General features: G+C 40.0%; 1 pseudogene; it reads right to left on the bottom strand.

The window, feature by feature from the left end:
* Positions 1–3368: 3368 nt before the first annotated feature.
* LOC145557571 (G-type lectin S-receptor-like serine/threonine-protein kinase At2g19130 pseudogene) lies at positions 3369–5846 on the bottom strand (annotated as a pseudogene).
* Between the last annotated feature and the right edge of the window lie 21126 nt (positions 5847–26972).

The raw sequence follows: 26972 nt of genomic DNA, 5'->3' as shown, positions 1-26972 counted from the left end.
CGACAATATGTCGTCCTTGGCCTTTCTCCCCCAGCCGGATGGGTAAGTCAATTCTTCCAGCTGGGTAGACCATCCCACCCCCAAAACCAACCAAGGGGTGGGTGACCGGATGCATGCTGCTGACATTGTATTTCAGCTTTTGTAGGCACCGGAGGCTGATGATGTCTGATGAGTTGCCGGTGTTAATAAGGATCCGTCCAACCAGCTGGTTGGCAACCTTACATTCAATGACGACCGGGTCATCATGCGGACGGCGGACGCTGCCCCTGTCCTTCTAAATGATCAAGACGTCTGGGAAGGAGGAGCTTGCAGACGCCTGCTCATCATCATCTTTTTCCATCTTTTGAAGATGGCTTTTGGTGCCCCGAATGGTAGGGCCCCCACATGAGAACCCGCCTGCTATTATGTAGACCGGCTCCTTGTCGGTATCCGAGCTACTAGCAGGCTGGGGGGTAGTCTTGGAGGACTTACCCTTGTTCTTCTTCTTTGCCCCGGCTGGGGAGTTAGAAATGTAGGACTTTAACATCCCCTTGTCAGCCAGACGGTCCAACGCCCGTTGAAGGCTGAAGTAGTCGTTGGTGTCATGGCCAACTTCCTCATGGTATTGGCAGAATTTGTTCTTGTTCCATGATTGAATGGTACTTTTCATTAGATTCGGCTTCTCTAGGGACAGCCGGTCCTTAATTTCCATGAGGATGGAGTTGCAGTCCTTGTTAAACTCGTACTTAGGAATGTACGGTTTAAACTCTTTCTTTTTCTTCTGGGACGGCTGGTCAAAGTCACTAACCGCCCAGATTTCTTTTCTTTTCTTGCTCTCTTCTTTATTTTTGGCCGGCTGAGCAGGTCGGCTGTCTTTCTGCTTGTCGGACTTTTTGGAGTCCGACTGGTTACCAGGCGAGCAGAGGTCGGTTGCTTGAATGTAGCTTTTTGCTTCCCTCGGGGCTGCCTGTAAGGTGAAAGCCCTTTTCCGACTAGGTCGAACTTAAAGGTCGACCCGTCTCTCAGACCCTTAAAAAAGTCTGTATAAGCTACCTCATCAGACAGTCCTTGAATCTGAATTCTGATCAGATTGAACCGCCTGACATAGGAGCGCAGCCCTTCTCTCTCTCCCTGCTTAACGGTGCTCAAGTCAAGACTTGTTTTCTTAGCAGGGATGTTCATTGAGAAGTTGGAAGCAAACAGGAAGGCGAGCTTCCTGAAACTGTCAATGGACCCGGCTGGCAAGTTGCCGAACCATTGTTGGGCAATGCCCTTCAATGTAGCCGGGAAGCATCGACACCAGGTGGCATAATCCAACCCCTGTAAGTACATGAGGTTGGTGTAAGCCATGAGGTGATCTTCCGGGTTGGTGGTACCATCATAGGTACCTACCAACACATTTTTAACCTTGGCCAGCTGTGCCGCCTCGGTTATCTCCCGGGTGAACGCAGAAGGTTGTTCACCCAGGCGAAGTAGACGGGGCTGCCAGTCCAGTGGCTGGACATTTTGATATGCCGCCTGACCTCCGAAGAGGGCCGGCTGCATGAAGTGAGGGGGATACTGACCGTAGACCTGAGTAGGTACATACGGTACAGTTCCAATCATCTGAGGGCCTGAATGGACGGTATTACCGCCTGTCTAGCTCTCATGCAGGGAAAGTGCATTCCCTGCAGAGGTGTTGTTGAAGTTGTCAGGAAAGTTCGACGTGGAAGCCGACTCAGACAACTGTTGGTTTCTCTTCCGGTTGATAATTTCCCGGGCATCAAGAGTTAATTTTTTACTTCCCACTGGCTGTTGAGTCCGGCGGGTATCATTGGTATTCCTCTTAGGAAGAAGAATTTTGGACCAGTCAATGGTCCCGACTGCTTTCTCCTTTGGATGAGGAGTGGGCTGCCGATCTCTGACTGACTTCCCCTTTTCCAGAGGAGTCTTCTTGGCCGTCTGACCCCTACTTGGGCCAGCCCGGCTCTTAGTGATCAGCTCTTTAATTTCACCCTTGAAACTTGTCATGAGTCGCATGAGTTCGTCTCGGGTGACAGGTGCTGATCCAGCTGCCGTATGGGTTTCCCCTTCCAGCTGACCAGGGGGTCGATTTGTACCCGCCTGGGAGGCACCCCGCTCCAGAGTCTCTCTGGGCCGGATGCGCTTAGTTTTCAGAGAGCCATCATCGGCTGTATAAATTTCGACCTGAGGATCTTCATCCTCTTGGTCTGTAAAAACTTCTGGGTCATCGCCCAGACGATTAGGAGGTGGTACAGACTCTTGAACCATCTTCGAGGTACTCTCCCCATAGACGGCGCCAAATGTTTTGGGTGTTTTTGTCCTTCGGGAGAGTTACAACACGAAGACTGATCCGGCGTGAGCTGTACCTGCAAAACAAACGGAGACACCGGTTGGGTGGTGCTCCGCCTCCGACGAACAAGTTAATAACTTAAAGGGAGAGAAAAAGATGCGGAAATTTAGGTGGGTCTCTACTCGGATTCCAAGCTCAGATGTCTCTATCACAGGGACAGTTTGTAATAAATGGTAAAATGTGCCCTCCAAAAGAGGGGAATCTCCCTATTTATAGGGTCCTCGGGATTTGTGCCCTGATTAGGTCACTGAACCCTAATCATTGGTGGGCTGCGCCGCATTGCGGCTTTCTCGGGATTTAGGCCTGAAGGCCGCCATTCCTCCCAGGTTTCTGGAATGACACGTGTCAAGCAGGGATAGGTCCACCTTGGGCCATCCTGGGGCTGACACGTGTCATCCTCGGATTGGACCACGTGGCGGGGTAAAATTACCCTAAACAATAATTATGTGAAATATTTTATAATAAGCGATAATATATATGAATAAGTTTTTTGACAAATATACACCAAAATATTTTTTAATAAAAAAAATTAAACTAAACTAAAACACACACGTGTCAGACATGAACCTAGTGTACCCTTTTTTAGTATAGTATATAGATATAGATAGATAGATTGGTCGGGTCAACTCAAGTATTGGCTTAGGCGTCGTTCACTTTACCTTTTTTATTAACCGGAATTATTTTTTTAAAAAAATTAATTGAAATTGAACTACTTTTTCAAAATTTAAATTATTATCACTGAAATTATATTATTTTTACAAATTCACTACTATATGTTTTTTCTAGAACTACTAATTTTTATTGGTTAAAAATTAATTTTACTAAATCTTTATTAAATTTACTTAGTTACTAAAAAAATAAGTGCTTTGATACAATAAAAACGCAAAAAAACTAAGCCATTTTAATTCTGTAAAAGATAGCGTAGAGGAATGTCACTTAGTTTCAAAGAAGAATAGACCATATTTATTGACAAAAATTCAAATGAAAGCATTACAAATCATGGCTAAAAAAGCAATACAATAGATGTCTGATGAACCTACACCTGAGAGGCAACAGTGATATATGTGGAGGTGTCCTTTTTATCAGACGTAGCTGATGCAAAGCCAGTAGTTTCAGTTGTATAATGACTTGATGAGAATTCACTGAGAAATATAGGGCTTTCTGCGTTATTCCCAAACATGCGGAGAGATCGTGGGATTCTAGGCATATCAACATCCAAAAATCCTTCGAGAACCTGTATAGCCTGTCCCATTGATGGCCTCTCACTCTCCTCATCTTGGATGCACCAGCATGCAAGTTTGCAAATTCGTAACACTTCATCCTTTTCTGCATCTCCTTCTAACCTCGGGTCTAAAATGTTCAAAATATCTTCTCCTTCAGTTAGTTTTTCAATAGCCCAAGTCGGGAAGAAATCAAACCTCCCTTCACTTGCAAGTTGAATGTTTCTTCTACCTGAAATAAGCTCAAAGAGCATCATCCCATAGCTATAAACATCAGCTTTTGCTGTTATTGCGTCTCCTAAGATCCATTCTGGCGCCAAGTAGCCTCTTGTACCTCTGATTGTTGTCAGAACACGACTAAACTCCCTTCCTACTAGCTTTGCTAACCCAAAATCTGCAACTTTTGGACAAAACTCGGCATCCAACAGAATATTTTCTGGCTTAATGTCACAGTGTATAATACAATCCCTGCATTTTTCATGTAGATAAGCCAATCCCCTTGCTGTTCCGGTAGCTATTTGATATCTCATTCTCCAGCTCAGAATCTGCGAGCTTTCACTTTTGAAAAGATGAGTGTTCAGTGATCCATTAGGCATATATTCGTAAACCAATAACCTCTGAGAGCCTTCTGAGCAAAACCCACAAAGACGAACAAGATTAACGTGCTGTATTGTCCCAATTGCACTTACTTCTGCTCTAAATTGCTTCTCTCCTTGAGTATGATTGACAGTTTCAAGTTTCTTTGCAGCTACAACTGTTGAGTCCGGCAAAATTCCTTTAAACACTGATCCAAAGCCTCCACTTCCGAGTTTCTGAGAGAAATTCTTGGTGGCAGATTGCAGATCTCTATACGCAAATCGTGCCAATGAGTGCTGCATATTTTTTGTAGCTATGAGCAAGCGCTGTCTCTGTCTCCAATAAACAGCATAAACCAGGCCAAATAGTGCTACCAACCCCGTACCTAAGCCTACTAAAATACCAATGATTATTTTCTTACTCCTGCTTGTTTGGACATCTACATCTGAGGGGGCAAGCCTAATATGAAGATTTTTACCACTATTGTAAGAAAGTTGTCTCATGTTCAAGAGGTCCATAAACCAAATGAAACAACCGTTATCATCGAATGCATAAGCAGTACAAGAGCAATTTCTTGAACAAATTGATTCACATTCTGTGACATTAGAAGCTGAGACAGAATGTGGATGTTCTGGAAATACTTTATTAGGACTTACCAAAAACTTGTCTCCATTTTGGCTACCATCACATGATAATTTTGTTTTCCGAGCACACCCACCAGAATAATCATTCAAATTCCACTCCGTTGCTGAATTTGGCTCAAAACCTTGCAAACAATGACAATATGGCAGAGATGATTGGTTACAAATAGCGAAAGTACCACAATACGAATATACTTCACACTGCTGTCCAGGCTGTGACCAAAACAAAACCCATTGTTGGGAATTTTCCAGCCATGTAAGCTGCTTAAGCTGTCCTGAAACATCCATGACTAACCTTGTTACAATGGAAGGGTTATGAACAGAATAAGTTATGTAACTCTCATTCTCATTATCAACATAACTGAAGCTATACAGCTGTGTTTTCAGAAACCTGAGTTCCGGAACTAAGCTAAAAATCCTCTGTTCAGGATCCCACAGGCCACTAGTCCAATATTGCTCAGTTCTGTTACACATCATAATAAACTGATTAGCATTAGGATCGCGCTCTACAGTAAAAATACCTTTCCCAGGATCCTCCAAGTTCTTCCAAGATGTAAGAACTTGACTCGACTGTGAAAGTTTATTCAGTCCTAACTTACCATCAGGCATAAGTGTATCAGTTGGATGATCAAAACTCTGCCAAAGAGAAGAACTTGAATTAGAACTGTCCCTTATAATAAGATTCCCATTATCTAGCAGGACAGCCTCTACAGGTTTAGAGCTGTTGTAATTCAAATTTGTGGACCAGATCGGTGCCTTAAACCCTTTAGTAACAAGAATAATGTTACCATCACTCGAGATTCTTAGATTCGATGTATACTTGTCAGAAACCGGCTTATCTCTATTAGCAACCCAAATAACAGCTTTTCCAGGAATTTTCTTATACCATATGGCTATGTAGTAGTTGGAAGCGTTACCTGGTTTGTGGAAGCCTAGCTCAAACAACCCTGTCGCAGAAACAATCGTTTGGTCCCCAGTTAGATACCCGTTTCCAGTGATAGTTTCAGCTCCATAACATGAAAGAAGAAGTTGATAGAAAATAGAAAAGACAATTAGTAATATGTTTTCAACATTCATGGTTGAATAACAAGTTCTACACTAAATGACTGAAGTTTATCAGTACAGTAGAGGCATTTTGTTCATACTGCAACTTCAGTGACTAACATAAGTGTAAAATGTTTCTCAAAGGGATTCTATATTTGTATGATTTTATTGCTGTGAATAAGACTTGAAAAGGTGGTCATGTGATAGGGTCTAACAATGCACCTAATCAAACAATAATTTGGTTTAGCTGATCTTTTGGACCGCGTTAAGCTGTGATTACTTGCCTTTAAAAGTGTGTTATTAGCATATAATATTTGTGATTTTTGACTTATATGGCACAAAGTATTACCTAATCTTCCATAGATTGGATGTAAGTTTGACTACCTGAATAGCATGGCTGGACAAAAGGAGACCCCTGCTGCCCTGCGTAACCTTTTTTATATAAAGGATAAAGATGATTATATCATCATCATTAGTAGTTATTGTTTAGAATATGTAAATCCCTTGATTTACTCCTTAACTTTGATAAGCAAAGTATATCCCTTATAATTAGCTAACGTACCTAGTCATATTGTATCTAGTCATAGTTTGGTATGTTCAATGCTTTAATCTTGTACTATATATGCTCTTGTATATTTATCAATATAATTAAACCTTCCAACATTCTCTTTCTCATAACTCTATCATGGTATCATGAGCTTTTGATCGATCTTTTCTTGCTTACGCTATAACAATGGCTACACTATCAAAACCCTTTGTCGGTGTTGACAAATGATAGTGACCATATTCATGCTACCTTTCCTCTCAGAAAGCTTCAAACCCGAATCAAATTTTCGCTCAACCCTTTTAGCATCTCGTATTTCATATACCAAGAGAGGCTAATTATCTTTTTTTTTTTTTTTTCCCACCAGACCTCTTATGGAGAAACAATCCCTTTTCGACACCCTATAATTTATCTACCAAGTATTGTTGAACACAAACTCAATTCTCCAAACCCTCCCCCCCCCCCCCCCCCCGCCACCCTTATGGAGAAACAATCCCCTTTTGTCGTACGTAGTCTATCTACCAAGTGTTGCCAAATATAGACTCACTTCTCCAAAGTTTTATGGAAATCCTCACTCTTTTCTTTCAATGATACTAAATTAATTCTTCTAATATGAACATGATCAAAATTCTCAATTTCCTTCCCCCCTCCCCCTTGAGTTAAAGACTCCTACCCTGCTTCACGCATGCAATTCCTCCTTAAAAAAGAAAAAACGAAAAAACACCCTTCTTTTATACACTTCTTTTTCTTCTTCATCTAAAAACCTTTTAATGCACTCTCTCCAAACCCTCTCGGAGAATCACAATGCAATGCAATCTTTCTCCCCATTACTTCAAGTCTTCAATTCCTACTTTCAACAAGATTTGAGATCTTATATCCAACATCGGTCTCTCGTTCCGGATTTCCGTCTTGCGAGGGCGTATAAAGGATAAAAATGATTATATCATCATCATTAGTAGTTATTGTTTAGAATATGTCTTGATTTACTCCTTAACTTTAATGGTAAAAGTATAGCCCTTATAGTTAGCTAACGTACCTAGTCATATTGTATCTAGTCATAGTGTGGTATGTTCAATGCTTTAATATTGTACTATATATATTCTTGCATATTTATCAATATAATATAGCTTTCCAACATTATTTTTCTCATAACTCTATCATTTGTTATTATAAAATGTGTGGAAAGGCATTAGAAAAGCACTACAAGAATTAAGCATAGTTTTTTTTTTTTTTGTTTTTAATAATAAGTACACACACTTCCGAGGGACGACTGACCTATCGGGAGTTCTATGTTAATCTTCAAGATTGACAAACTTTGTCAATCTAAGGACATTTATGGTATTTCATCCTTTTAATTTGAGGATATGACTGTAAAATCCGCCTACTCAGATGGATTACTTCTCTTGACTAAGCATCCACGTATGCATAGGCTTGCATAGTTGGACTACAAGGGTTATAACAATGTTGCAATTTTGTTTTAGTAATGGGCACACAGTTGACATAATTTTATTTGGGATAGGACAAATTAGGCATTTAATTTAATGAAAACATCCATTAAGTAAAATTGAATTTCAATATAATAGTGTTAATTTAGAAGTATTATAGTTTAATTTGTGAATTGTTATATTAGTTATCTCAATAAAATATATATCTTAGCTTGTCATGCTTATTGATAGGCTGTCGTCGAGCCTACCAAAGATAAAAGTCCTATCTTGGTCTCACTAGCTAATAGCAAAGGTAAGAAAGGGTCGAACCTAAGAGAGGCGTTGAATCAACCACCGAGATACTACCATTTAAATCACTACAAGAAAAATGTCTTTTCGTAGCGATTGTACATTCGCTACAATATGCAAGTATGTTTGTGAAATAATTAAGGAATTCGTATCATTTTACAATCGCCATGGTTTTCCCATATAAAATCGTTACGAAAAACATAATAATACATATCCACACTATTTTTACACATTTATATAATTTTGAGAAATAGTATCATTTACAATCGCCACTAAATCCTAAAAATCGACACGAAAAGCCTTTTCAACACTAGATACATAAATATTGTTTGACAAAGAATACATAAAATATGTCATAGCTTATTGGTGAAACATTTAATATATATAAGAGTTTGAGATTGCATGTTCGAATCTTGTAAAGATCATACGCATGTTTATTTTTTTTTGAAGAAAATAAGTTAAACATTTATAGCGATTGTAATCGGTACAATAATCACCACGATTGGATGTAGTTTTTCGTATCGATTATTGAGGCCAACCCCACCGATATTAAAAACCACTACTAAAGGCTAAGGCAACGGGGGATATTGTATCGAATGACCATTCGTTGGGAAAGCTTTTTGTTGCAATTACAATCGATACTAAAGGTTAAAATAATCGCTACGAAAAGGTTATTTTATTGTAGTGAATAAGCTAAATGAAGTCAATATTGGGTTGGTTTTATGTAACATGAACTAATTCAAATCAACTAAACCTAAGGGATGATTAACAATATTTAGAGGATTCTAGGGCTCGGGAAATACCACTTAACTTCATCACAAATCACAAATAGCATGTAGCAAACAATGATAAATTAAGGAGATAGTATAGGGGAAGTCATCTAAAGCACCCAACTACTCTCTCAAGCTAGAGGGATTTCTTGAATCATGAATACAACCTACTCTCATGGTTACAAAGCATAAAACAAGTATTAAAGAATGATCACGATGACAAAAGCATTCCCTTGAATGGAAATTCCTATTCTCATGGCATTTCAAGTCAATTAAGCATAAAGGAGCTAACTCAAGTTCATCTCTCGATCCTTCATTGAAAAAGCTTGGATAATAGTTCTAGCAATAGAAAAATACAAGAACTAAGCAATTAAACCACTTAAGCAAAACTAATTAACACCCAATAATTACCACATTAACACATGAAACAAGAAATTAGTTACTACATTGAGGGTTTTACCCAAATCCTAGAAAATTAGACTACTCACAATCCATGGAGAAATTAGCTTAAGCAGCACAGACGTGCCCTCAAGTTCACAGTCGTGCAGTGCAAGTCAGAAGCCCAAATTTAGCCTGGGCAAGACGCACGGGCATGCAGCCTTAAGCACGGCCGCGCTTGGGGTCATGCACGGACGTGCTGCACTCTTGCACGTCCATGTAGGCTCTGGCAGAAACTTAGTGCTTGCTGGAACACCCCTGCACGGACGTGAAGGATGTGGCACATCCGTGCAGGGTCTCTAAGGCCCTTTTCTTCACCTTTTCTTCGGTTTTGCTCCTTCGCCTTGGCTTCTAACCTCGTTCTATCATTTATGTGCTCCAAATTGGTCGTCTTTTGACCTAAAAACACAGCAAAAACACTAACAACCCGTGAAGCAAAGGATACACACAAAAATACACGATAATAGAGTAAAAAAGAACCAAAACATCAATTTGTCAAGTGAACAAGGTTCAAAATCGCCCAAAAATCATATTGAATAACACGTTATCAAATCCCTCCAATCTAAGCTTTTTCTAGTCCTCGAGTAAAACAAACATGTCAAAACAAGAAGGAAGATTACTTGCTAATGATCAAACCAAGGAGAGGCATTAAAGAAGAAACACAAAAACACAAATCCGCATTGCAATAACTATAGTCACTTTTAGCACAAGTGAAAAGCAATTTAAACCCCTAAGTCGCCTAAAAGGACGAGTTTTATCTCGTGAGGGTTTCCCTTGAGCTTAACCCACAACTCACACAAAACACGCCAAAACTATCAAAACACATCGTATCATTACTATCAAATTGATCAATACACACCAAAACTAATGTTTTTATTGCCCAAGTCATCTCATCGGGATATAAATCACAAGCAAGACAAGTGAGAGACTTTCAAGAATTACCGATCATACAATTTGCACATGAGTAGTTGAGGGTAGAGAGGATAACTAAGCAAGGTTGCAATAGGATACTTCTTTAGACCTTTTACTAGTTCATTAGAGCACGTATAGAAATTTCAAAGTTGCAACAAGCCCTCTTTCGGGTATAAAATCTCAAAATGGAGTCCACATCCCAAAAATGTACTCCCAATCTCCTCTAACTACACTCTAAGTCGGGAATTACACAAAAAAAAAATCAAAATAGACAATGCGTGGGAGGCATCCACAAGTTGATCTCAAGATTAGAAAAAATGAAAATTTTGAGAATTTTGGAGGAGTTTTTATTCCCCTTTTCATTTTTAATATTTATATATTTTTTGCAACATACATTGCCCTTACCTCTTTTAACAGTGAGCGACTCTTTCTTTTATTCAAAACATGTGGCTTATTATGCCAATTATTTCATAAGGTACAAATAGAACCAATTCCCTAATAGAGTTTTATTTCAGGAAGGAAAGGGGGCACATCAAGGGCACAAGGGACTGCAACTTGATTAAAACATATCCTACTTTGGAAAAATTTGAAAATATCTTATGCTAGACATGCAATTGAGCATTCATCGGTTTTTATTTCATATACTCTAAGGCAATCAAGATTAATGGACTCTAAATGACCCAAACTCTTGCACACACCCTCTAAAAGAAATTTTACTTATCACTCAAGAGTCAAGCAAGCAAAACATATAAGCATCGTCATTTGAGTCTCATTCAAGGGCTTTTTTCATTTTTTCAATTTTTTTTCAAGTTACTAGAAAGCAAGAATAATTACAAAGTTAAGCTAAACTAAGCTAAGCATAACTATAAATCTAAATAAAGAGAGAGGAGAAGTATTCACAAATTAAGAAATTTGGATTTAGGGTGTTGGATTTCTAAGGGAGTAATTTTGGATTTAAGGGATTTGGAGTTTAGGGGAAAGGAACAAACAACATGCAAATTCAACACCATCAACACAAGAAAGCACATGAACCAACATATGAGCCAATGACTTCCCCCCAAGCTATCATGAACATTGTCCCCAATGTTAAAACAATATAATCACAAGAGGAAGGAAAAAGGGATACTAACTCATTAGCTCGGGCCGCCTTGGGACCTTAAGCCCCTGTGGTACCAATGTCGGTACACGTTTTGGAATTCACCCAATTCCGTTCGAAAACCCTCGAAGCTTGTCCTCATTTTGTCGTAGGAGGACCTCATGTCTTCGTAAGACTTTCTCATAGTCTCAAACTCGGTTGACATGCGGGTGAAACCTGCATTCATTAGCTGAATCTGTTGCTCGAATGAAAGGGGTGGGATTTCCTCACCCACACCTTGACCTTGGTACCCTTGTTGTTGTTGATAGAATTGTTGGTGTTGGAATTGTTGTTGTTGTTGTTGTTCTTCTTCTTCTTCTTCTTCTTCTTGCAGATGTGGCTACCCTTGCTCTTCTTCCTCTTCACCGGGAAGTCATGGGCGGTCCCTCTCAAAGACCCCGTTGCTCTCGTCGGTTATTAATGTCTTCTCTAGGTCTGGAAGGTAGGCATAAGGTCACTCACTCACATACCACAAGTATGGGTGTGCCCCTTCTGCATCGACGACCCATCTCATGGTCCTCAATAATTGCATATCAAGCTGTGTCGGTACTGGGAAAACCTCCTCATCTGCAAAATTAAGGTTAAGAGCAGCAGCAATAATAGTGATCATGCCACCTATGGTGATGTTACCGGACCCTGTGGCAACATCCTTTAGGTGGTCAACTAGCCAAGACCCTACATCTAAGGTTGTGCTACCCTCACTCAAGTGCCATAGAAAGTAAATCTTCCTTGTGGACACTACCCCTGAGCTATCCCCCTTAGCAAACGTCGTGTTTGCCGTAGTCCTCTAAGAAAGCCTAAAGTCGGGGGGATAATAGTCGTGGCCTTATCGATCCTAGGGTTGTAATCGAAAAGGCCCGTGAGTTTTCGCCAAAATTCACCTAGATTATAATTACGGGGGTACCTATCCCATGGACATATGGTTCCGGTCGTGGGCTACCTAAAGATTTGATTTACCCTCCTTATTGTCAAGTTATGTATGGAATTCATGAGTTGGAAGGTAATGCGACGAGGGATTTTTTTGGTGTCTCGTTGCACTTGGAGGGTAGAAAGGAACTCGAGGGTTAGTCTCTTGTAGGTCGGGGCATGCAATCCTTACCAAGACCCTAGGTCGGAGCCTTCAAACAACATCCTCATATTGTCTCCTACCCGTAATTCGTTGGCCACATCATCATTGTAAAATTTAGGTAGACTATCTCTCCTCCTACTATTTCTAATAAAATTATTCAAAAAGGTTGGGTCATTGAAGATTATTCCCATTGTATCCAATTGTGGTAGATCAACGGGGGGAGGAGTTGAAGGGTTGCGGTACCTAGCATCGATGTTTCTAGGTCGGTCTCTTTTATATATGGTCGGTCTTAATACAATGTAATCAAACAAACAAAGACAAGATAATCATCACACAAATAAACTAGGTCTGCTAAGTCGACAAATCAAAGCTTAAACAAGGCTGAAAAACACAACACAATCAAGCCAAGCAAGTGCACCAATGCAATTCAAAATAATTTCAAGCTCTAAGATTGCCACTTAAACAAGGCTAGCAAATCACCAAACAACCAAGACAACCACAATAATGCAATTCACAATAATTTCAACACTATTCTCAAGCACTATAATCAAGTAAATCAACAAAATAATTCACTTAAACAAGCATGTTCTTCATTGTCAAAAATCAACTCCTCAAACTTACTTACAAAAATTCAATTCTCACAACATTCAACAAACACCTTCAAATTTACAAATACTTGACAATTATCAAATATCAGTCACTCAAAACCAATTCAAAAAAACTTTGCTAAGTAATTACATGCAAAAATTCATGAATTTAAGCATAAAATTAGTGAAAGGAAGGAACAATTATACCGAATGTGTCGTGGGTGTAAAACCTGCAAATGAACCTTCCTAAACATCCTAGTTCTTACTTGAGCTTACTCCTTCAACCAATTGCTTGAATTTCAACCCATAAATAAAACCCCCAATTTGATTTTTTTTTGGTTTTTTTTTCTTTTTTTTTTATGTTAGGGTTTGAGAAATTGGGTAGTTTTTTGGGTTTAAAAGTGGGAAAGGAGTAGTAGTTTGTGATTTAGAGTGAAAAGGAGTGAAGATTTTTGAGAAATTTTTTTATTTTTTATGTGATTTTGAGGGTTTGAGGGGAATAGAGTGAGTAAGGAGGAGGAAAGGAGTCTAGAGAGAGAAAGAGGAGGAAGGTCGTGGAGTGAGAAAGAAGGGGAATTAAATATTTTTTATGTTTAAAAACCGAGATGAATACTATGATTATTAGGGCTGAACGGACGTGCATCACTTGGCATGGACGTGCAGCCCCATGCAGAAGCTTAAATGTTTTGACCCATGTGACACGGACGTGCATCAGATTGCACGGACGTGCACCCTATTCAGCACGGACGTGCTTAATTTTGCACGTCTGCGCCAAACTCTAAACTTTGATACTTAACTTTCTGCCTGGCTCTGCACGGACGTGCGATGTTCAGCACGTCCGTGTAGACCTGATGCTGTACAAACTTCATGTTTGTTTGTTTTTTTTTTTTTATAAATATAACAATAAGACATAATAATAATAATAATTAAATTATTATTATCACCATTATTACTATGATTACTATTATACCTACCACTTCAATTCAAAGGATATTTTTCTTACTTCCTCTTCATCAATACCTACAAAAGATATTAAGAGAAAAGTTAGTAATAAAAAATTGATGGAAAGGAAATAATAGTTTATGAGAGAGGGGGTTGAGAAACTCGGGTTGCCTCCCGGAAGCGCTCTTTTAACGTCACTAGCATGACGATATTGCGGGATCAATGAGAGTAAGGAACATCAAACTGATCAAGGTGAACAACCTTGGCTTCTTCATGCACAAAACCGTCAAAGTATGCCTTAAGCCTGTGTCCATTCACTTTGAACGGTTCACCATTGTCATTTGATATTTCAATTGCACCATATGGAAACACCTTCTTAACGGTAAAAGGTCCACTCCATCTTGACTTGAGCTTACCCGGAAACAACTTCAATCGGGAATTGAATAGTAGCACCTTGTCACATTCTTTAAACTCCTTTTTGCTAATACTCCTGTCATGCCAAGCCTTGGTCTTTTCTTTGTAAACCCGTGCACTCTCATATGCATCCAACCTTAATTCTTCCCAGGCATGGAGGTCTTTGAAGGTTAAAATTTAATGTTTTTATAGCCCAATGAGCACGATGCTCAAGCTCTACCTGCAAATGGCATGATTTCCCATAAACAAGCTTGTATGATGTGGTGCCAATGAGAGTTTTTAATGCGGTGCAGTAGGCCCATAGATCATCATTGAGTTTTGTAGACCAATATTTCCTAGACCTATCCACCGTTTTCTCCAGAATCGTTTTTACATCCCGATTTGAAATTTCGGCTTCACCACTTGTTTGTGGGTGGTAAGCCAATGAAACCTTGTGCCGCACATCATATTTCTTAAGGAGAGCTTGAAAGGACTGCTTTGCAAAATGTGAATCTCGATCACTATAACGGCACGTGGCACCCTGAACCTTGGGAAAATTACTCTTTTGAAGAGCTAGACCACCACTTTAGCATAATTAGTAGGAGATGCAACCGCTTCTACCCACTTTGACACGTAATCAACGGCCACAAGAACGAACTTGTTCCCAAAAGAGGTTGAGAAAGGCCCCATAAAATCAATGACCCATACATAAAAAATCTCTAGCTCAAGGATGTTGTTTAAAGGCATATCACTTCTTCATGAAATATTACCGGTTCTTTAACACCAGTCACAAGCTTTCACTACACCCCACACATCATTGAACATTGTAGGCCAATAAAAACCACATTCCAAGATTTTCGCTAAAGTTTTGTTAGCACTCATCTGCCCTTCACAAGGTGAGGAGTGGCACATTGTGATAACATCTTCAACACTACTACAAAAATTGCCTAAGCGACCCGTTAAAATATCCATGAGAGACCGCCTCACAACAGTTCTCTAAACAATGGTAAATTAACAATATTTAGAGGATTCTAGGGCTCGGGAAATACCACTTAACTTCATCACAAATCATAAATAGCATGTATAAAACAATGGTAAATTAAGGGGACAGTATAGGGGAAGTCATCTAAAGCACCCAACTACTCTCTCAAGTTAGAGGGATTACTTGAATCATAAATACAACCTACTCTCGTGGTTACAAAGCATAAAACAAGTATTAAAGCATATAACGATGACAAAGACATTCCTTTTACTGGAAATTCCTATTCTCATGGAATTTCAAGCCTATTAAGCATAAAGGAGCTAACTCAAGTTCATCTCTAGATACTTCGTTGAGAAAGCTTCGATAATAGTTCTAGCAATGGCCATATACAAGAACAAAGCAATTAAACCACTTAAGTTCAACTAATTAACACCCAATAATTACCAAATTAACACATGCAACAAGCAATTAGTGACTACATTGAGGGTTTTACCCAAACCCTAAAAAATTAGAATACTCACAATTCATGGAGATTAAAGCAATTAAGGTTTTCAAGCTACTCATGAACAAGATTCAAACTAAAGATTAAGATTTACAATTCATGGGACTTATCTTCTACAATGATTGAGATTGAAATTTAAAAGCTAATAATTTTATTCTAACTAATGATTTGAGAATATTTGTGTTTCAAAGATTACAAACTAAGAGAAAGCTCTAAGAACTTTGATCCCCATACAAAAGAGTTCAGGGAGTATTTATATGACCCCCAAATAAAACAGACGGAGAAAACAAGAGTCAGGCTCGACTGCAATTCAGCACGGACATGCCAGGCTTGACACGGACGTGCAGCTTAAGCAACACTAAAATTAATAATCAAAATTAAAATAAATTAAACGGCCAAAATGCAAAATAAAGCCCAACGCTTTCTTTTGCCTAGCACCAAGCAACAACGCTTGGTTTGCTAGGCATCAAGCTTTAGCTAGACTCCTTTATCCACCAAGCATCACATGCACAAGCTCACGCTTGCACCAACCGCACACGCCACACACACCACACACACGCACAACAGCGTGCATGACGCGTAGAGCTAGCTGTTATTATTGCGCCATGCCGCTCCTTGCTTGCTAGCCCATGGCGTGCCACACTGTTGGTCAACAAGCAGCATCAACGTACGATTGCACGTACCAAGCAACCACCCTAGGACAACCTTGGTTTTCGTGCCAAAACCTCTGATTTAAAACCAAATTTTAAGTGACTTAATTAATTAATTTCAAATTAGTTTTAGAATTAATTAAATGAGCAAAATAAAAATTATAACAAGTCTAACTTAAATAAATTCATCCAAGTGCACAAAACCAAAAATTATTCCCAAGAACTATTCTTTAATACAATTGATTCAACTTGATGCAACAAAATAAATAAGGGTAACACTCACTATTAATTTAATTAATCATGAAATTTGACAAAACTAAAGGTGGCGTCGGAATTATAAACATAAATATACAAATAAAGATTATAACACTTGTGAATCCTTGAAAACTTATATCTTCCAATATGAAGATAACTGAAATTTTTATCACACGTTGAAACTTTATGATTCCAATCAAATTAATACATAATTAAATAAAAAATTCATGGAATTTAGTAACTCAAAGTTCCAGCCACTTAAAACTATTTAAGATTGGATCTTTAGTACTTAGAAGCCTCAAATAATGGATTTGCAATTATGTGATAATTTAACCAATCTTTTAAGCATGAATTACTACAAAGTAACCATGCTTAAAGAGGTAAAAAAAATGCTAAACATTAAGGAAAGAACCAAATACATTATTGTAGACATCTACTTTTGGCCTCCTGTCCCGACAAGAATTGCAATGACGACAAATAAAACCATCTTTGTGTTGGATCGAAGTAAAGAATGCTTATGGATGATTAGCCAAACTTCAAAGACACAAAAAGACTAGCCTAACCCAAAACGTATACAAAACAAGGTCCAATTAACTAAACCCGATCATAATTAGGCTTAAGCCCGTGCTTAAGACCCAATAATGACATATTTAGAAGCGCCTAAGTTAAATTAAATACTATCGCAGAAAAATCCACGCGCATCTTAATGAGTCACGCTGGTCTGGCGTGCGCAACTAATTCAGTTGCATGCAACACTCAGCGCAAATTCTAGAGTTGCGCTCGCGAAAGATTCTGAATTTTGTAAAAATATAGAACCGAATCTTACCATATGTAGGCGTCGTTCGAAGTGCGCCTACATAAAAGCATGTTGTGAATAGGCTTGACACTCATAGGAAGTGGGAATTGACATAATACAATTAGGGACAAATAAAGTAGGGAGCCACCAACAAGTTTTTATGGAACTTGTAAACCGTTCACGGATCATAAAAGGCAACCACGATAAAGGGACAACGAAGGCAACAATGATTGACCCGTGAAGGTTACACCCCATTCATAATCCACGAGATTACTAACTCCATATGGTTCAGAACCACGAAAGGAGGATCGGGGATGATGGTACGAAGTGAGTCATGGGGTCACATTCGCTCGTATTGGCCTCTACTCGATTCTTATAGTGAAAAGCATTCCTGTGATCTCAAAGGCATACAAACAAAATATTCAATTCGCTCCAAACTATTATTTAGCTAAATTGGTTGAATATTAATGCACACATTATTCTAAAATATTGGTGATCACTTGATTAAACAACAAGATTAAAAAGGAACCTGAACCGGTTGTCCAAATTATCTTATTAGGCGTGATTTTCAATTACATATTCCCTTTAACATGCAATATAGTGATCATAAATATAAATAGAATAAACATTAATATTGGAAGCAATTTAACCATAATTCCAACAATATAAAATCGTTAGAAAAATAATAGAAATAAAAGGAACATAATTCTTACTTTGATTCTGTTTGTTTGCAACTAAAAAATAATAAACGAGTTAGTAACTTCAAGGAAATAATAATAAAACAACGATTAAATTAAATTAAATTAAGTAGATTTGATTTGGGGCAAAACCCTAAAACAGTTCTACCTTTCACGCCTTTGCTTAAGGACAGAACCATGAGTAAAGTATGGACTCCTTTAAGCACTTGAAGAAGGAATTTTGAAACAAGAAGGGTAGGATAGTGTTTAGGCTAAAGCATAGAAGAGAGAAAAATAAACCAGAGAATTAATTGATGCCCCGTACATCAGAAATGAGGGGGTATTTATAGGGAAAATGTGCTGAGGGAGCACACAAAACCCTAAAATGATAAAAACCCTAAAAAAGTATCCCGCGACACGGCAAACTGTACCGTGACACGGGAAGTCCCACCGTCAGACAGGAAATATTCCCGTGACACGGTGCATTTTGGTGTGACGTGGGAAATTTTCTGTAAAACGAGGAAGAAAACGCGTTTAGGGTTTACGCGGAAAAGACACGGAATTTCCCGTGTCACGGCAGACTTCCCGTGTCACGGGAAATCCCACCGTCAGACGGGAAGGATTCCCGTGACACGGTGGGTACCTGCCGTGGCGCGGGAATTCCCAGCCTGCTCTTCCGTCTAAATACATTTTAAACCCTAATTTCGTTCAGCATTTTAAGTGCCGATTGATAATTTTGGGCCATTTTCTAATTTATTATATTTTTGGGCTAAAATTAGAAAATAATTAAATAAAATAAATAAAAGGTTTGGGCCAAAAATAAATAATCAAAAAATAAAATAAAAAAGGTTTGGGCTAAAATTAAATAATAAGTTTGGGCAGAAATTAAAACTATGGTTTTACCAAACATCAAGACTAGTCCATGGACTGTTCAAAAATATGAATTTAATAAAATATGATTTTTTAAGCACTCTCGGGATTAAATACTGAACTCGAACAATAGTGGCGGTGAAAAGTTGTTCATCATCGGGTTTGGTTTTGGGGAGACATTTTTAGGTGTCTACAGAAGCCCCCACTTTGACTGAGTTTGTAGAAACGTCAATTTCGAAAACGATAGTTGTAGGCGTCGCTCGAAGTGCGCCTACGTTAAAAGCATGTTGTGAATATGCTTGGCACTCATAGGAAGTGGGAATTGACATATACGATTAGGGACAAGGAAAGTAGGGAGCCGCCAACAAGTTTTTAAGGAACTTGTAAACCGTTCACGGATCATTTAAGGCAACCACGATAAGGGACAACGATAGGCAACAACGATTGACCCGTGAAGGTTACACCCCATTCATAATCCATGAGATTACTAACTCCATATGGTTCAGAACCACGAAAGGAGGATCGGGGATGATGGTACGAAGTGAGTCATGGAGTCACATTTGCCCGTATTGGCCTCTACTCGATTCTTATATTGAAAAGCATTTTTGTGATATCAAAGGCATACAAACAAAATATTCAATGTGCTGAGGGAGCACACGGAACCCTAAAATGATAAAAACCCTAAAAAGTATCCCGTGACACGGCAAACTGTACCGTGACACGGGAAGTCCCACCGTCAGACGGCACACTTTCCTGTGTCACGGTACATTTTTTGTGTGACGCGAGAAATTTTTCAGAAAACGGGATAGAAAACGCGTCAAGGGTTTACGCGGAAAAAACACGGAATGTCCCGTGTCACGACAAACTTCCCGTGTCACGGAAAATCCCACCGTCAGACGGGAAGGATTCCCGTGACACGGTGGGTACCTGCCGTGGCGCGGGAAATTCCAACCTATTTTTTCGTCTAAATACATTTTTAACTCTAATTTCATTCGGCATTTTAAGTGCCGATTGATAATTTCGGGCCTTTTTTGACTTATTATTATTTGGTCTAAAATAAAAAAAAATAATTAAATAAAAATAAATAAAAGGTTTGGGCCAAAAATAAATAATAAAACATTAAAATAAAATAAAGGTTTGGGCTAAAATTAATTAATAAGTTTGGGCTGAAATTAAAACTATGCTTTTACCAAACATCAAGGCTAATCCATGGACTGTTCAAAAATATAAATTCAATCAAATACAATTTTTTAAGCACTCTCGGGATTAAATACTGAACCCGACCAATAGTGGCGGTGAAAGGTTAATCATCATCAGGTTTGGTTTTGGGGAGACATTTTTAGGTGTCTAAAGAAGCCCCCACTTTGACTGAGTTTGTAGAAACGTCAGTTTCGAAAACGATAGTCAAAGTAGCCGATAGGGACGGAGAATGATTTAAGACGTTCTGCGACCCTAAATTACTCTGTATACGCCGATACCTGCAGAAAAATGTTAATTCCACAGATAAAAGAGTAAAGGGATAGAATACGTATCTGGCACCAGTGTATTGGTGACAAACGAATTTGGCAGCATCCTAAGCTTGAAGGAATCCACCGAGTGACATTTGATGAAACGCTTTCCATGCTTGAGGAAAGCCGACTGAAGAGCTTGGTAGCTTTCTAAGCTTGAAGAAAGCTATCGGATAATACTTTCCATGCCTGAGGAAAGTCGACGAACGAATTTGGTGTCATTCTATGCTTGAAGAAGTCCACCGATAATGCCTTCCATGCTTGAGGAAAGCCGACTTGGCGGTTTTCTATACTTGAAGAAAAATCCACCGATAACGCTTTCCATGCTTGAGGAAAGCCGACTTGGCGGTTTTCTATACTTGAAGAAAAATCCACCGATAACGCTTTCCAAGCCTGAGGAAAGTCGACGATTGCTGAAATTTTTAAGTGTATGATGGTTCGATTATCCCCGAACGTGGGCCGCAGATGATTCACACCTTTAAGTCGATTATCCAACCACATTAAGTGCTTAAAATGCCAAAAAATAGACTTTGATGCTTGCTAGGGGTAAAATGGTAATTTTAGTCCCCTTTAAGTATCAGTTAGAATTTTCCGCGTAATTCCAGCGAAAAATAACCGCCTAATAACCTCGAAAAATCATTTAAACTAGTCAAAAACGCCAGGAATATTTGCTGACAATGCGCAGAGCTGCCGTGCCACGTGGCTTTTTTGCATATTTTTTTGCTGTTTGAATTGGTCAACGTGTGAATCATTATGCTTTTTACCGACAAATTCCAGCGCGCCACGTCATCAGTGTACCGTTACTCGGTAACGGTATCCGTGGCACGGTGAACGGGGTGCGTAATGGTTACTTTTTTGGCTTTAAATTCACACTTCTGCTTCACTTTTTTCACCATTTCGCCATTTCCTTATTCATCTCCTCTCTCTATCTTCTCCATTTTCATCTTCTTGCTCACACAAATCGCCGCGCCACGGTTAAAACAACCGACGGTCGTCCATCTTCACCGTGACACGTGAACGACAACCGTGACACGGCGGTTCTGTTTTTCTTTCTCTCTCTTTTTGTTTTTTTAATTTTATTTTTTATTTTTCCTGCGATTTGTTGTGGTTCATTTTGCTGTTGATCATCGGTGCTGCTGCTGCACATCGGGGCTCTGGCGACCTCCGTTCTTCCCGTGTCACGGGACTTGATCCCCGTGACACGTCAATCTTCCACCGAGCCGCGGCCAAGCTCAACCGTGTCACGGCGGCTGCACAGATCTTCGAAGTTTTTCGAGCTTTTGGAGCTCAAATTTTCACCAATTTTGCTTTAATTTCTTGCTACTTTCCTCATTTTCGACTCTCTACAAGCATCCATGTAAGTTTCCTTTGATTTTTGTCTCGAATTTGCTTCAAATGAATAATTTCATGAAAAACCCTTAAAAATCAATTTGGGGATTTTTATTTTGAGGTTTTATGTTGAAATTCTTGCCATGATTTTACTTGTATATGTATGTATGTGTGTTTGTGAGAAATTTGAGACAAAAATTGCACGGTTTGATGGAGAATTGAGCAAATCACCATTTTCGGGTACTACTTTTGTGAAATGATGTTCATGTTACTTCTTTGTACTTGAAATGGTGAAAAAATGGTGGTTAACCTTGTGAAATATTTCATGATGTGTTGATTCATTGTTTTTGTGAAACTTCGAAACATATTTTGCGTATGTACTATATTGTCATGGAGAACATAGTATCATGCGACTAGGAGAACTGTAGTATTAGTTTGTCATGGAGAAACTAAATACCATAATTTCGCCAATTTTTAGCCTGTAGGTAAAAATTTAGCGTATAATTCGATAAATAACTAAATAACTTAGGAAATGATGCTAAGTATTTAGATCTTTATTTTTATAAAAATGCCACTTGAATTAATTGTCTTAGGAAATGATGCTAAGAATTTAGATTTTTATAATAGCATGCCTAGGCGACGGGATTGCGATCTTTCTACCCACGGCCGGTGTCGGGCTTTTCGGGAGGACACTCCCACTATTCCTGAGGGTATGGACGAAGATGCTTTAGAGTCTGAGCCTCGGGCTTCTACGAGTAGAGGTAGGTGGGTTCCACCTCCGTGGACTCTAGACCAGGTGGTTTTCTGCCGTGAAAACCATGTTTCTCATCGCCCACTCTCTGGCACAGTCGATGGCACGCTTCGCCACCACGGTTCTGGAGCCGGCGATTTGATCCCTCGACTTCACCAGATCATTACGAGGGATCCTGCTACGAACGCCCTATGGGAATCGGCTGGTTTAGTAGATTTCTATACGGCGGTTGTAGGGTTTCGCAGCCCCCGGGGTTGCGGTGCGACGGTCGTTCGCGCATTGGTTGAGTATTTCTGGGATACGACCAACACTATTCATTTTGCTTGGGGGGAGATGACAGTGACCCCCCTGGACTTCAGTATGATTAGCGGGCTGCGCTTCACCGACCGGGCTGTAGATCAGATGTCTGATCTGTCTTGGGGATCGGCTGAGGCAGCTGATTTTCTAGGTCCGATCTTTCAGCGTATCAGGACCCGACCAGTGTCTCGAGGTAGTCCTAGGAGCGGGTGATCGGAGCTGGCTTCAGTTTTAGCTCGTGGCTTCGACATGGAGGATACGTCGGCTGAGCAGCGAGTGCGGATCTTCATCCTGATCCTGATCTCCATGACCCTTTCTCCTGATAGGAGTTCACGCGTACTCCTTTGCTACCTCCCCTCTTTGGTCAGGATCCATGAGATAAGATCCTATAGCTGGGCCAGCCTCGGATACGCCGACCTTCTCCTATCGCTACGTCATGGCTGTCGGCAGCTGAACGACGAGTCTCCGATCACTGTCTATGGTCTGTGGAGAGTCGTACAGGTGATGATCTTTTCCTCTTTTGTTTCACTTTAACTTGTTCGACTCATGTGCTAAAGATTACTTTTCATTGAAGCTATGGTTCTATGAGTACTTCCCAGGCTTGGCTCCTCGCCGGCGTCGTGGAGCGGTCCATGATTTCCCTGTTGGGGCTAGCTGGCGTGATCGAGGAGAGTCGCGGGTGGAGTCCGTCCCTGCACTGCGTGGACTACTACGCCGAGGCACCTCTTCTGTTGGCGTAAGGATTAGTTTTGTTGCCTGTTATTTTCCCTCTAACGTTGTTTCTGTTGTTTCACTCTAACTTTTTATGGTTTTTAGGTTGCCATTGATGTCCAGTATCGTCCTTGGGCCGGGATGACTGATCTACCTGAGGCCTTGCGTCTTTCAGCGCACCGCACCATTTTGGTTGGTACCGGACACTTTGTCTGGTATTTGGGGGAGCGTGTCGTTCTTCAGCATAGCGGCGATCGCTTTGTGGTGCCCTCATTTCCACTAGAGTCGATGCTGGACTCACGCTTGATCAGAGAGTTGATAAACAGGGGAGAGCGCTATACTTTTCCATGGCAGGAGCTTGTACACATGGAGAGTGACTATGCGCGGGACTTGCTTCCCTCTCTAGCTCCTCCACGCCGTCTTCCTGAGGTATGATTTCTTTTGAGAATCTTCGTTACTAGTCTCTGTTTTAAATAGTCGAATAACTTGATTATTCGATCATATTTTCAGACGACTATTCACCCTGTGGGGAGGATCGAGATTCCTCCTCAGTCTGTCCGCTATCCAGGGCCGATTGGTATCACCGAGGACCATATTGCTGACGCGCCAGAGGGTTACAAACAGGCGCATGAGTCTCTGCCCGAGGTCTTTGAGCCGGTGAGTTTTTTTTTATGCATTATTCATCCTTTTAACACTGCTTGTTACTGACTTTCTTTGTTTTATCCTCAGCCTAACCGCCCGGAGATGATGGGATTCATGAAGCTGGTTGACGCTCTAAAATACTGCATCATCAAGCTTCGGCGTGGTGCGAGTTGTCGGAGCTCTAGCGACGTTCTTGAGGTATCATTCATTTTTTTTTCTCTTCTACCATTTGTTTTATTTTGCATTATTGACACCTTTTGATTTTGTATCATTCAGGAGCAACGGAGGTCCCGCTCGCGCTCGAGGCATAGAGGCTCGGACGAGGAGGAGCTCAGTCGTGGTAGACGATCTCCTGAGATTCACCGACGTTCTCATTCTCAGCGAGAGCCTCAGGTTACTCAGCCGTTTCAGGAGGCTCCATGGCAGCAGCCTCAGTATTCCCAGCGCTTTCCGGGCCAGAGTCAGGGGCAACGGCAGTCGTTTTCACAGCCTCCACAGCCTGAGCTTGGGTCTGTTTTGACTCCCTTGGATCCTAGTTCATTTTCAGCTCCATTGTCTGAAATTTCTTTACCGGTGTCGGGCTTGTTCTCAGTTCCGATGTATGGGACGATGCCTTCACCGACGATTCCTGTGTCTTTGAGCCAGTCTACACCGTTTTCCGGCTGGACGGGTCCTGCCTTGAGTTTGACTACTGCTGGGTCACAGGGACTAGTAGGGACACTACTCCTCGTACTCGGATGATGGAGGGACTCTTTGGCTCACCGTTCCCATATTCGCAGGGTGGAGATGATACTTATTCTGGCTCTAAAGACTTTTGACCGAGGGTTTTTATTTGTACATACTATGATGACACTTGACATGTTTATTTATTATGACTCTTTTGTACATTATTCACAGTTTATGTATTTATTATTGTGTGTTAGTGTGTGCTTAAGACTCATTGTGTGTGATCGTGTATTTATTAATGGCGCGACAAAAAACATAAGTGGAGTAATGGAGGGTACCGACCTTCCCCAAAAGAAAAAGAAATAAAAAGACAAGCAAAGATAAATAAAATGATAAAGAAATAAAATATTAAAGTGATGAATAAATAAATAAATAAAATTACCTTCCCCAAAAGAAAAAGAAATAAAAAGACAAGCAAAAGTAAATAAAATGATAAAGAAATAAAATATTAAAGTGATGAATAAATAAATAAATAAAATAAAGATAATAATAATATAAAAAAATAATAATAAAAGAGATAAAAAAAAGTTGAGAATTTTATTAGAAATAAAACTCTCAGAAAACTGAAAAATAAACGGTGAAGATAAAATATTATAAAAAATCCGGATAGATGCGGGAAAAGATGAAAAAAGAAAACGCGTTAAGTGCCGTGACACGGCACTATGCACCGTGTCACGGAAGAATTTGCTGTGTCGCGGCAAAAGTTCCCGTGACACGGTGGAACTTCCCGTGTCACGGTACGCGTATTATTCAGCGGTGTGTTTTACGCGTATGAAAAGATAATCTCTGGGCAATTTCGAGCGCTTTTGCTATAAAATAAGACCAGTTTATTCATGATATGCATAATTACGAAACACAAAATAATTTAGAATTTCATATTTCAATAATCATGTCTCAGAATTTTGATAATACATTGCGCGACTGGTCTTATTCTTTGACCAATACTGAAAAAAGAGAGTTAGAATTATTTCATGTCAGGGGTTTGCTAGCCCTGCGACATGTAGCTATTGAACATGATTTTCTTAGGGCAGCATTAGATTATTTGAGTCCAGAAACACACTGTTTTAAATTTGATTATGATGAAATCTGTCCCCTGCCGGAGGAATTCGGTGCAATCTTTGGATTTCCTGCTAGAAATCTTATTGCCATGCCTACCCTACGTGAATATTATTACCAAGATTTTGAACGCCATCTGAATCTAACAGATCCAGATTTAAATAGAATTGTTTGTGGTAATGAGGTAGACTTAGAAAAACTTGCAAATTTATATTTTAATCGCCCTATCTCTTAGTCTTATCATGTATATCGTAGAAGGGCATATACTTTTTGAATGTTTAACAAGATTTTATTTGCAAACGGTAGGGTAGGACATGCTTGTCTAGCGTCTGTGCTTGAGCATGTCGAATCTGGAAGATCTCCTATGCCGACGTGCCTTGGAGAAACATTCCGTGGCCTTGACGAAGCAAAAGCTGACCGGAAAGCCATCACGAAGGGCTCTCTGGTACTGCTGCAGGTAAAAATACGCTCCGAGTAGCCCCCGTGACACAAAACAGGCACCGTGTAACGGTGGATGTCTGCCGTGACACGGTGAAACCTGCCGTGTCACAGGAATCTGCAATTTTTTTTTTTTTTTTTTGCGCTCAGGGCTACCGTGCCACGAAGAACAGTACCGTGACACGGTGGAATGTCCCGTGTCGCGGCAATTTCCCTTTTTTTTTTTTTTGGTGACGCAATGCTGAACTGACGCGCATATTTGATCAACAGAGGGAGGATTTTTATTTTTTAAAGTGGTCGGGCCCCCTTGAGGGGTTGCCTACGTATTCTAAAAAGGAATCAGGCCAAACATAGCTCTATTGGGTCATGAACCCATGCGACTAGGCATAGAATTTCTTGAGTTGATCCAAGTTGGTTAAATTGTGGAAACCATTACCGTCCATGTC

This window comes from Chenopodium album, chromosome 9 (genome assembly GCF_948465745.1).
Source record: "Chenopodium album chromosome 9, dcCheAlbu1.1, whole genome shotgun sequence".
In the NCBI taxonomy this organism is placed as follows: domain Eukaryota; kingdom Viridiplantae; phylum Streptophyta; class Magnoliopsida; order Caryophyllales; family Amaranthaceae; genus Chenopodium; species Chenopodium album.
This window is presented reverse-complemented; position numbering and strand designations above follow the sequence as displayed.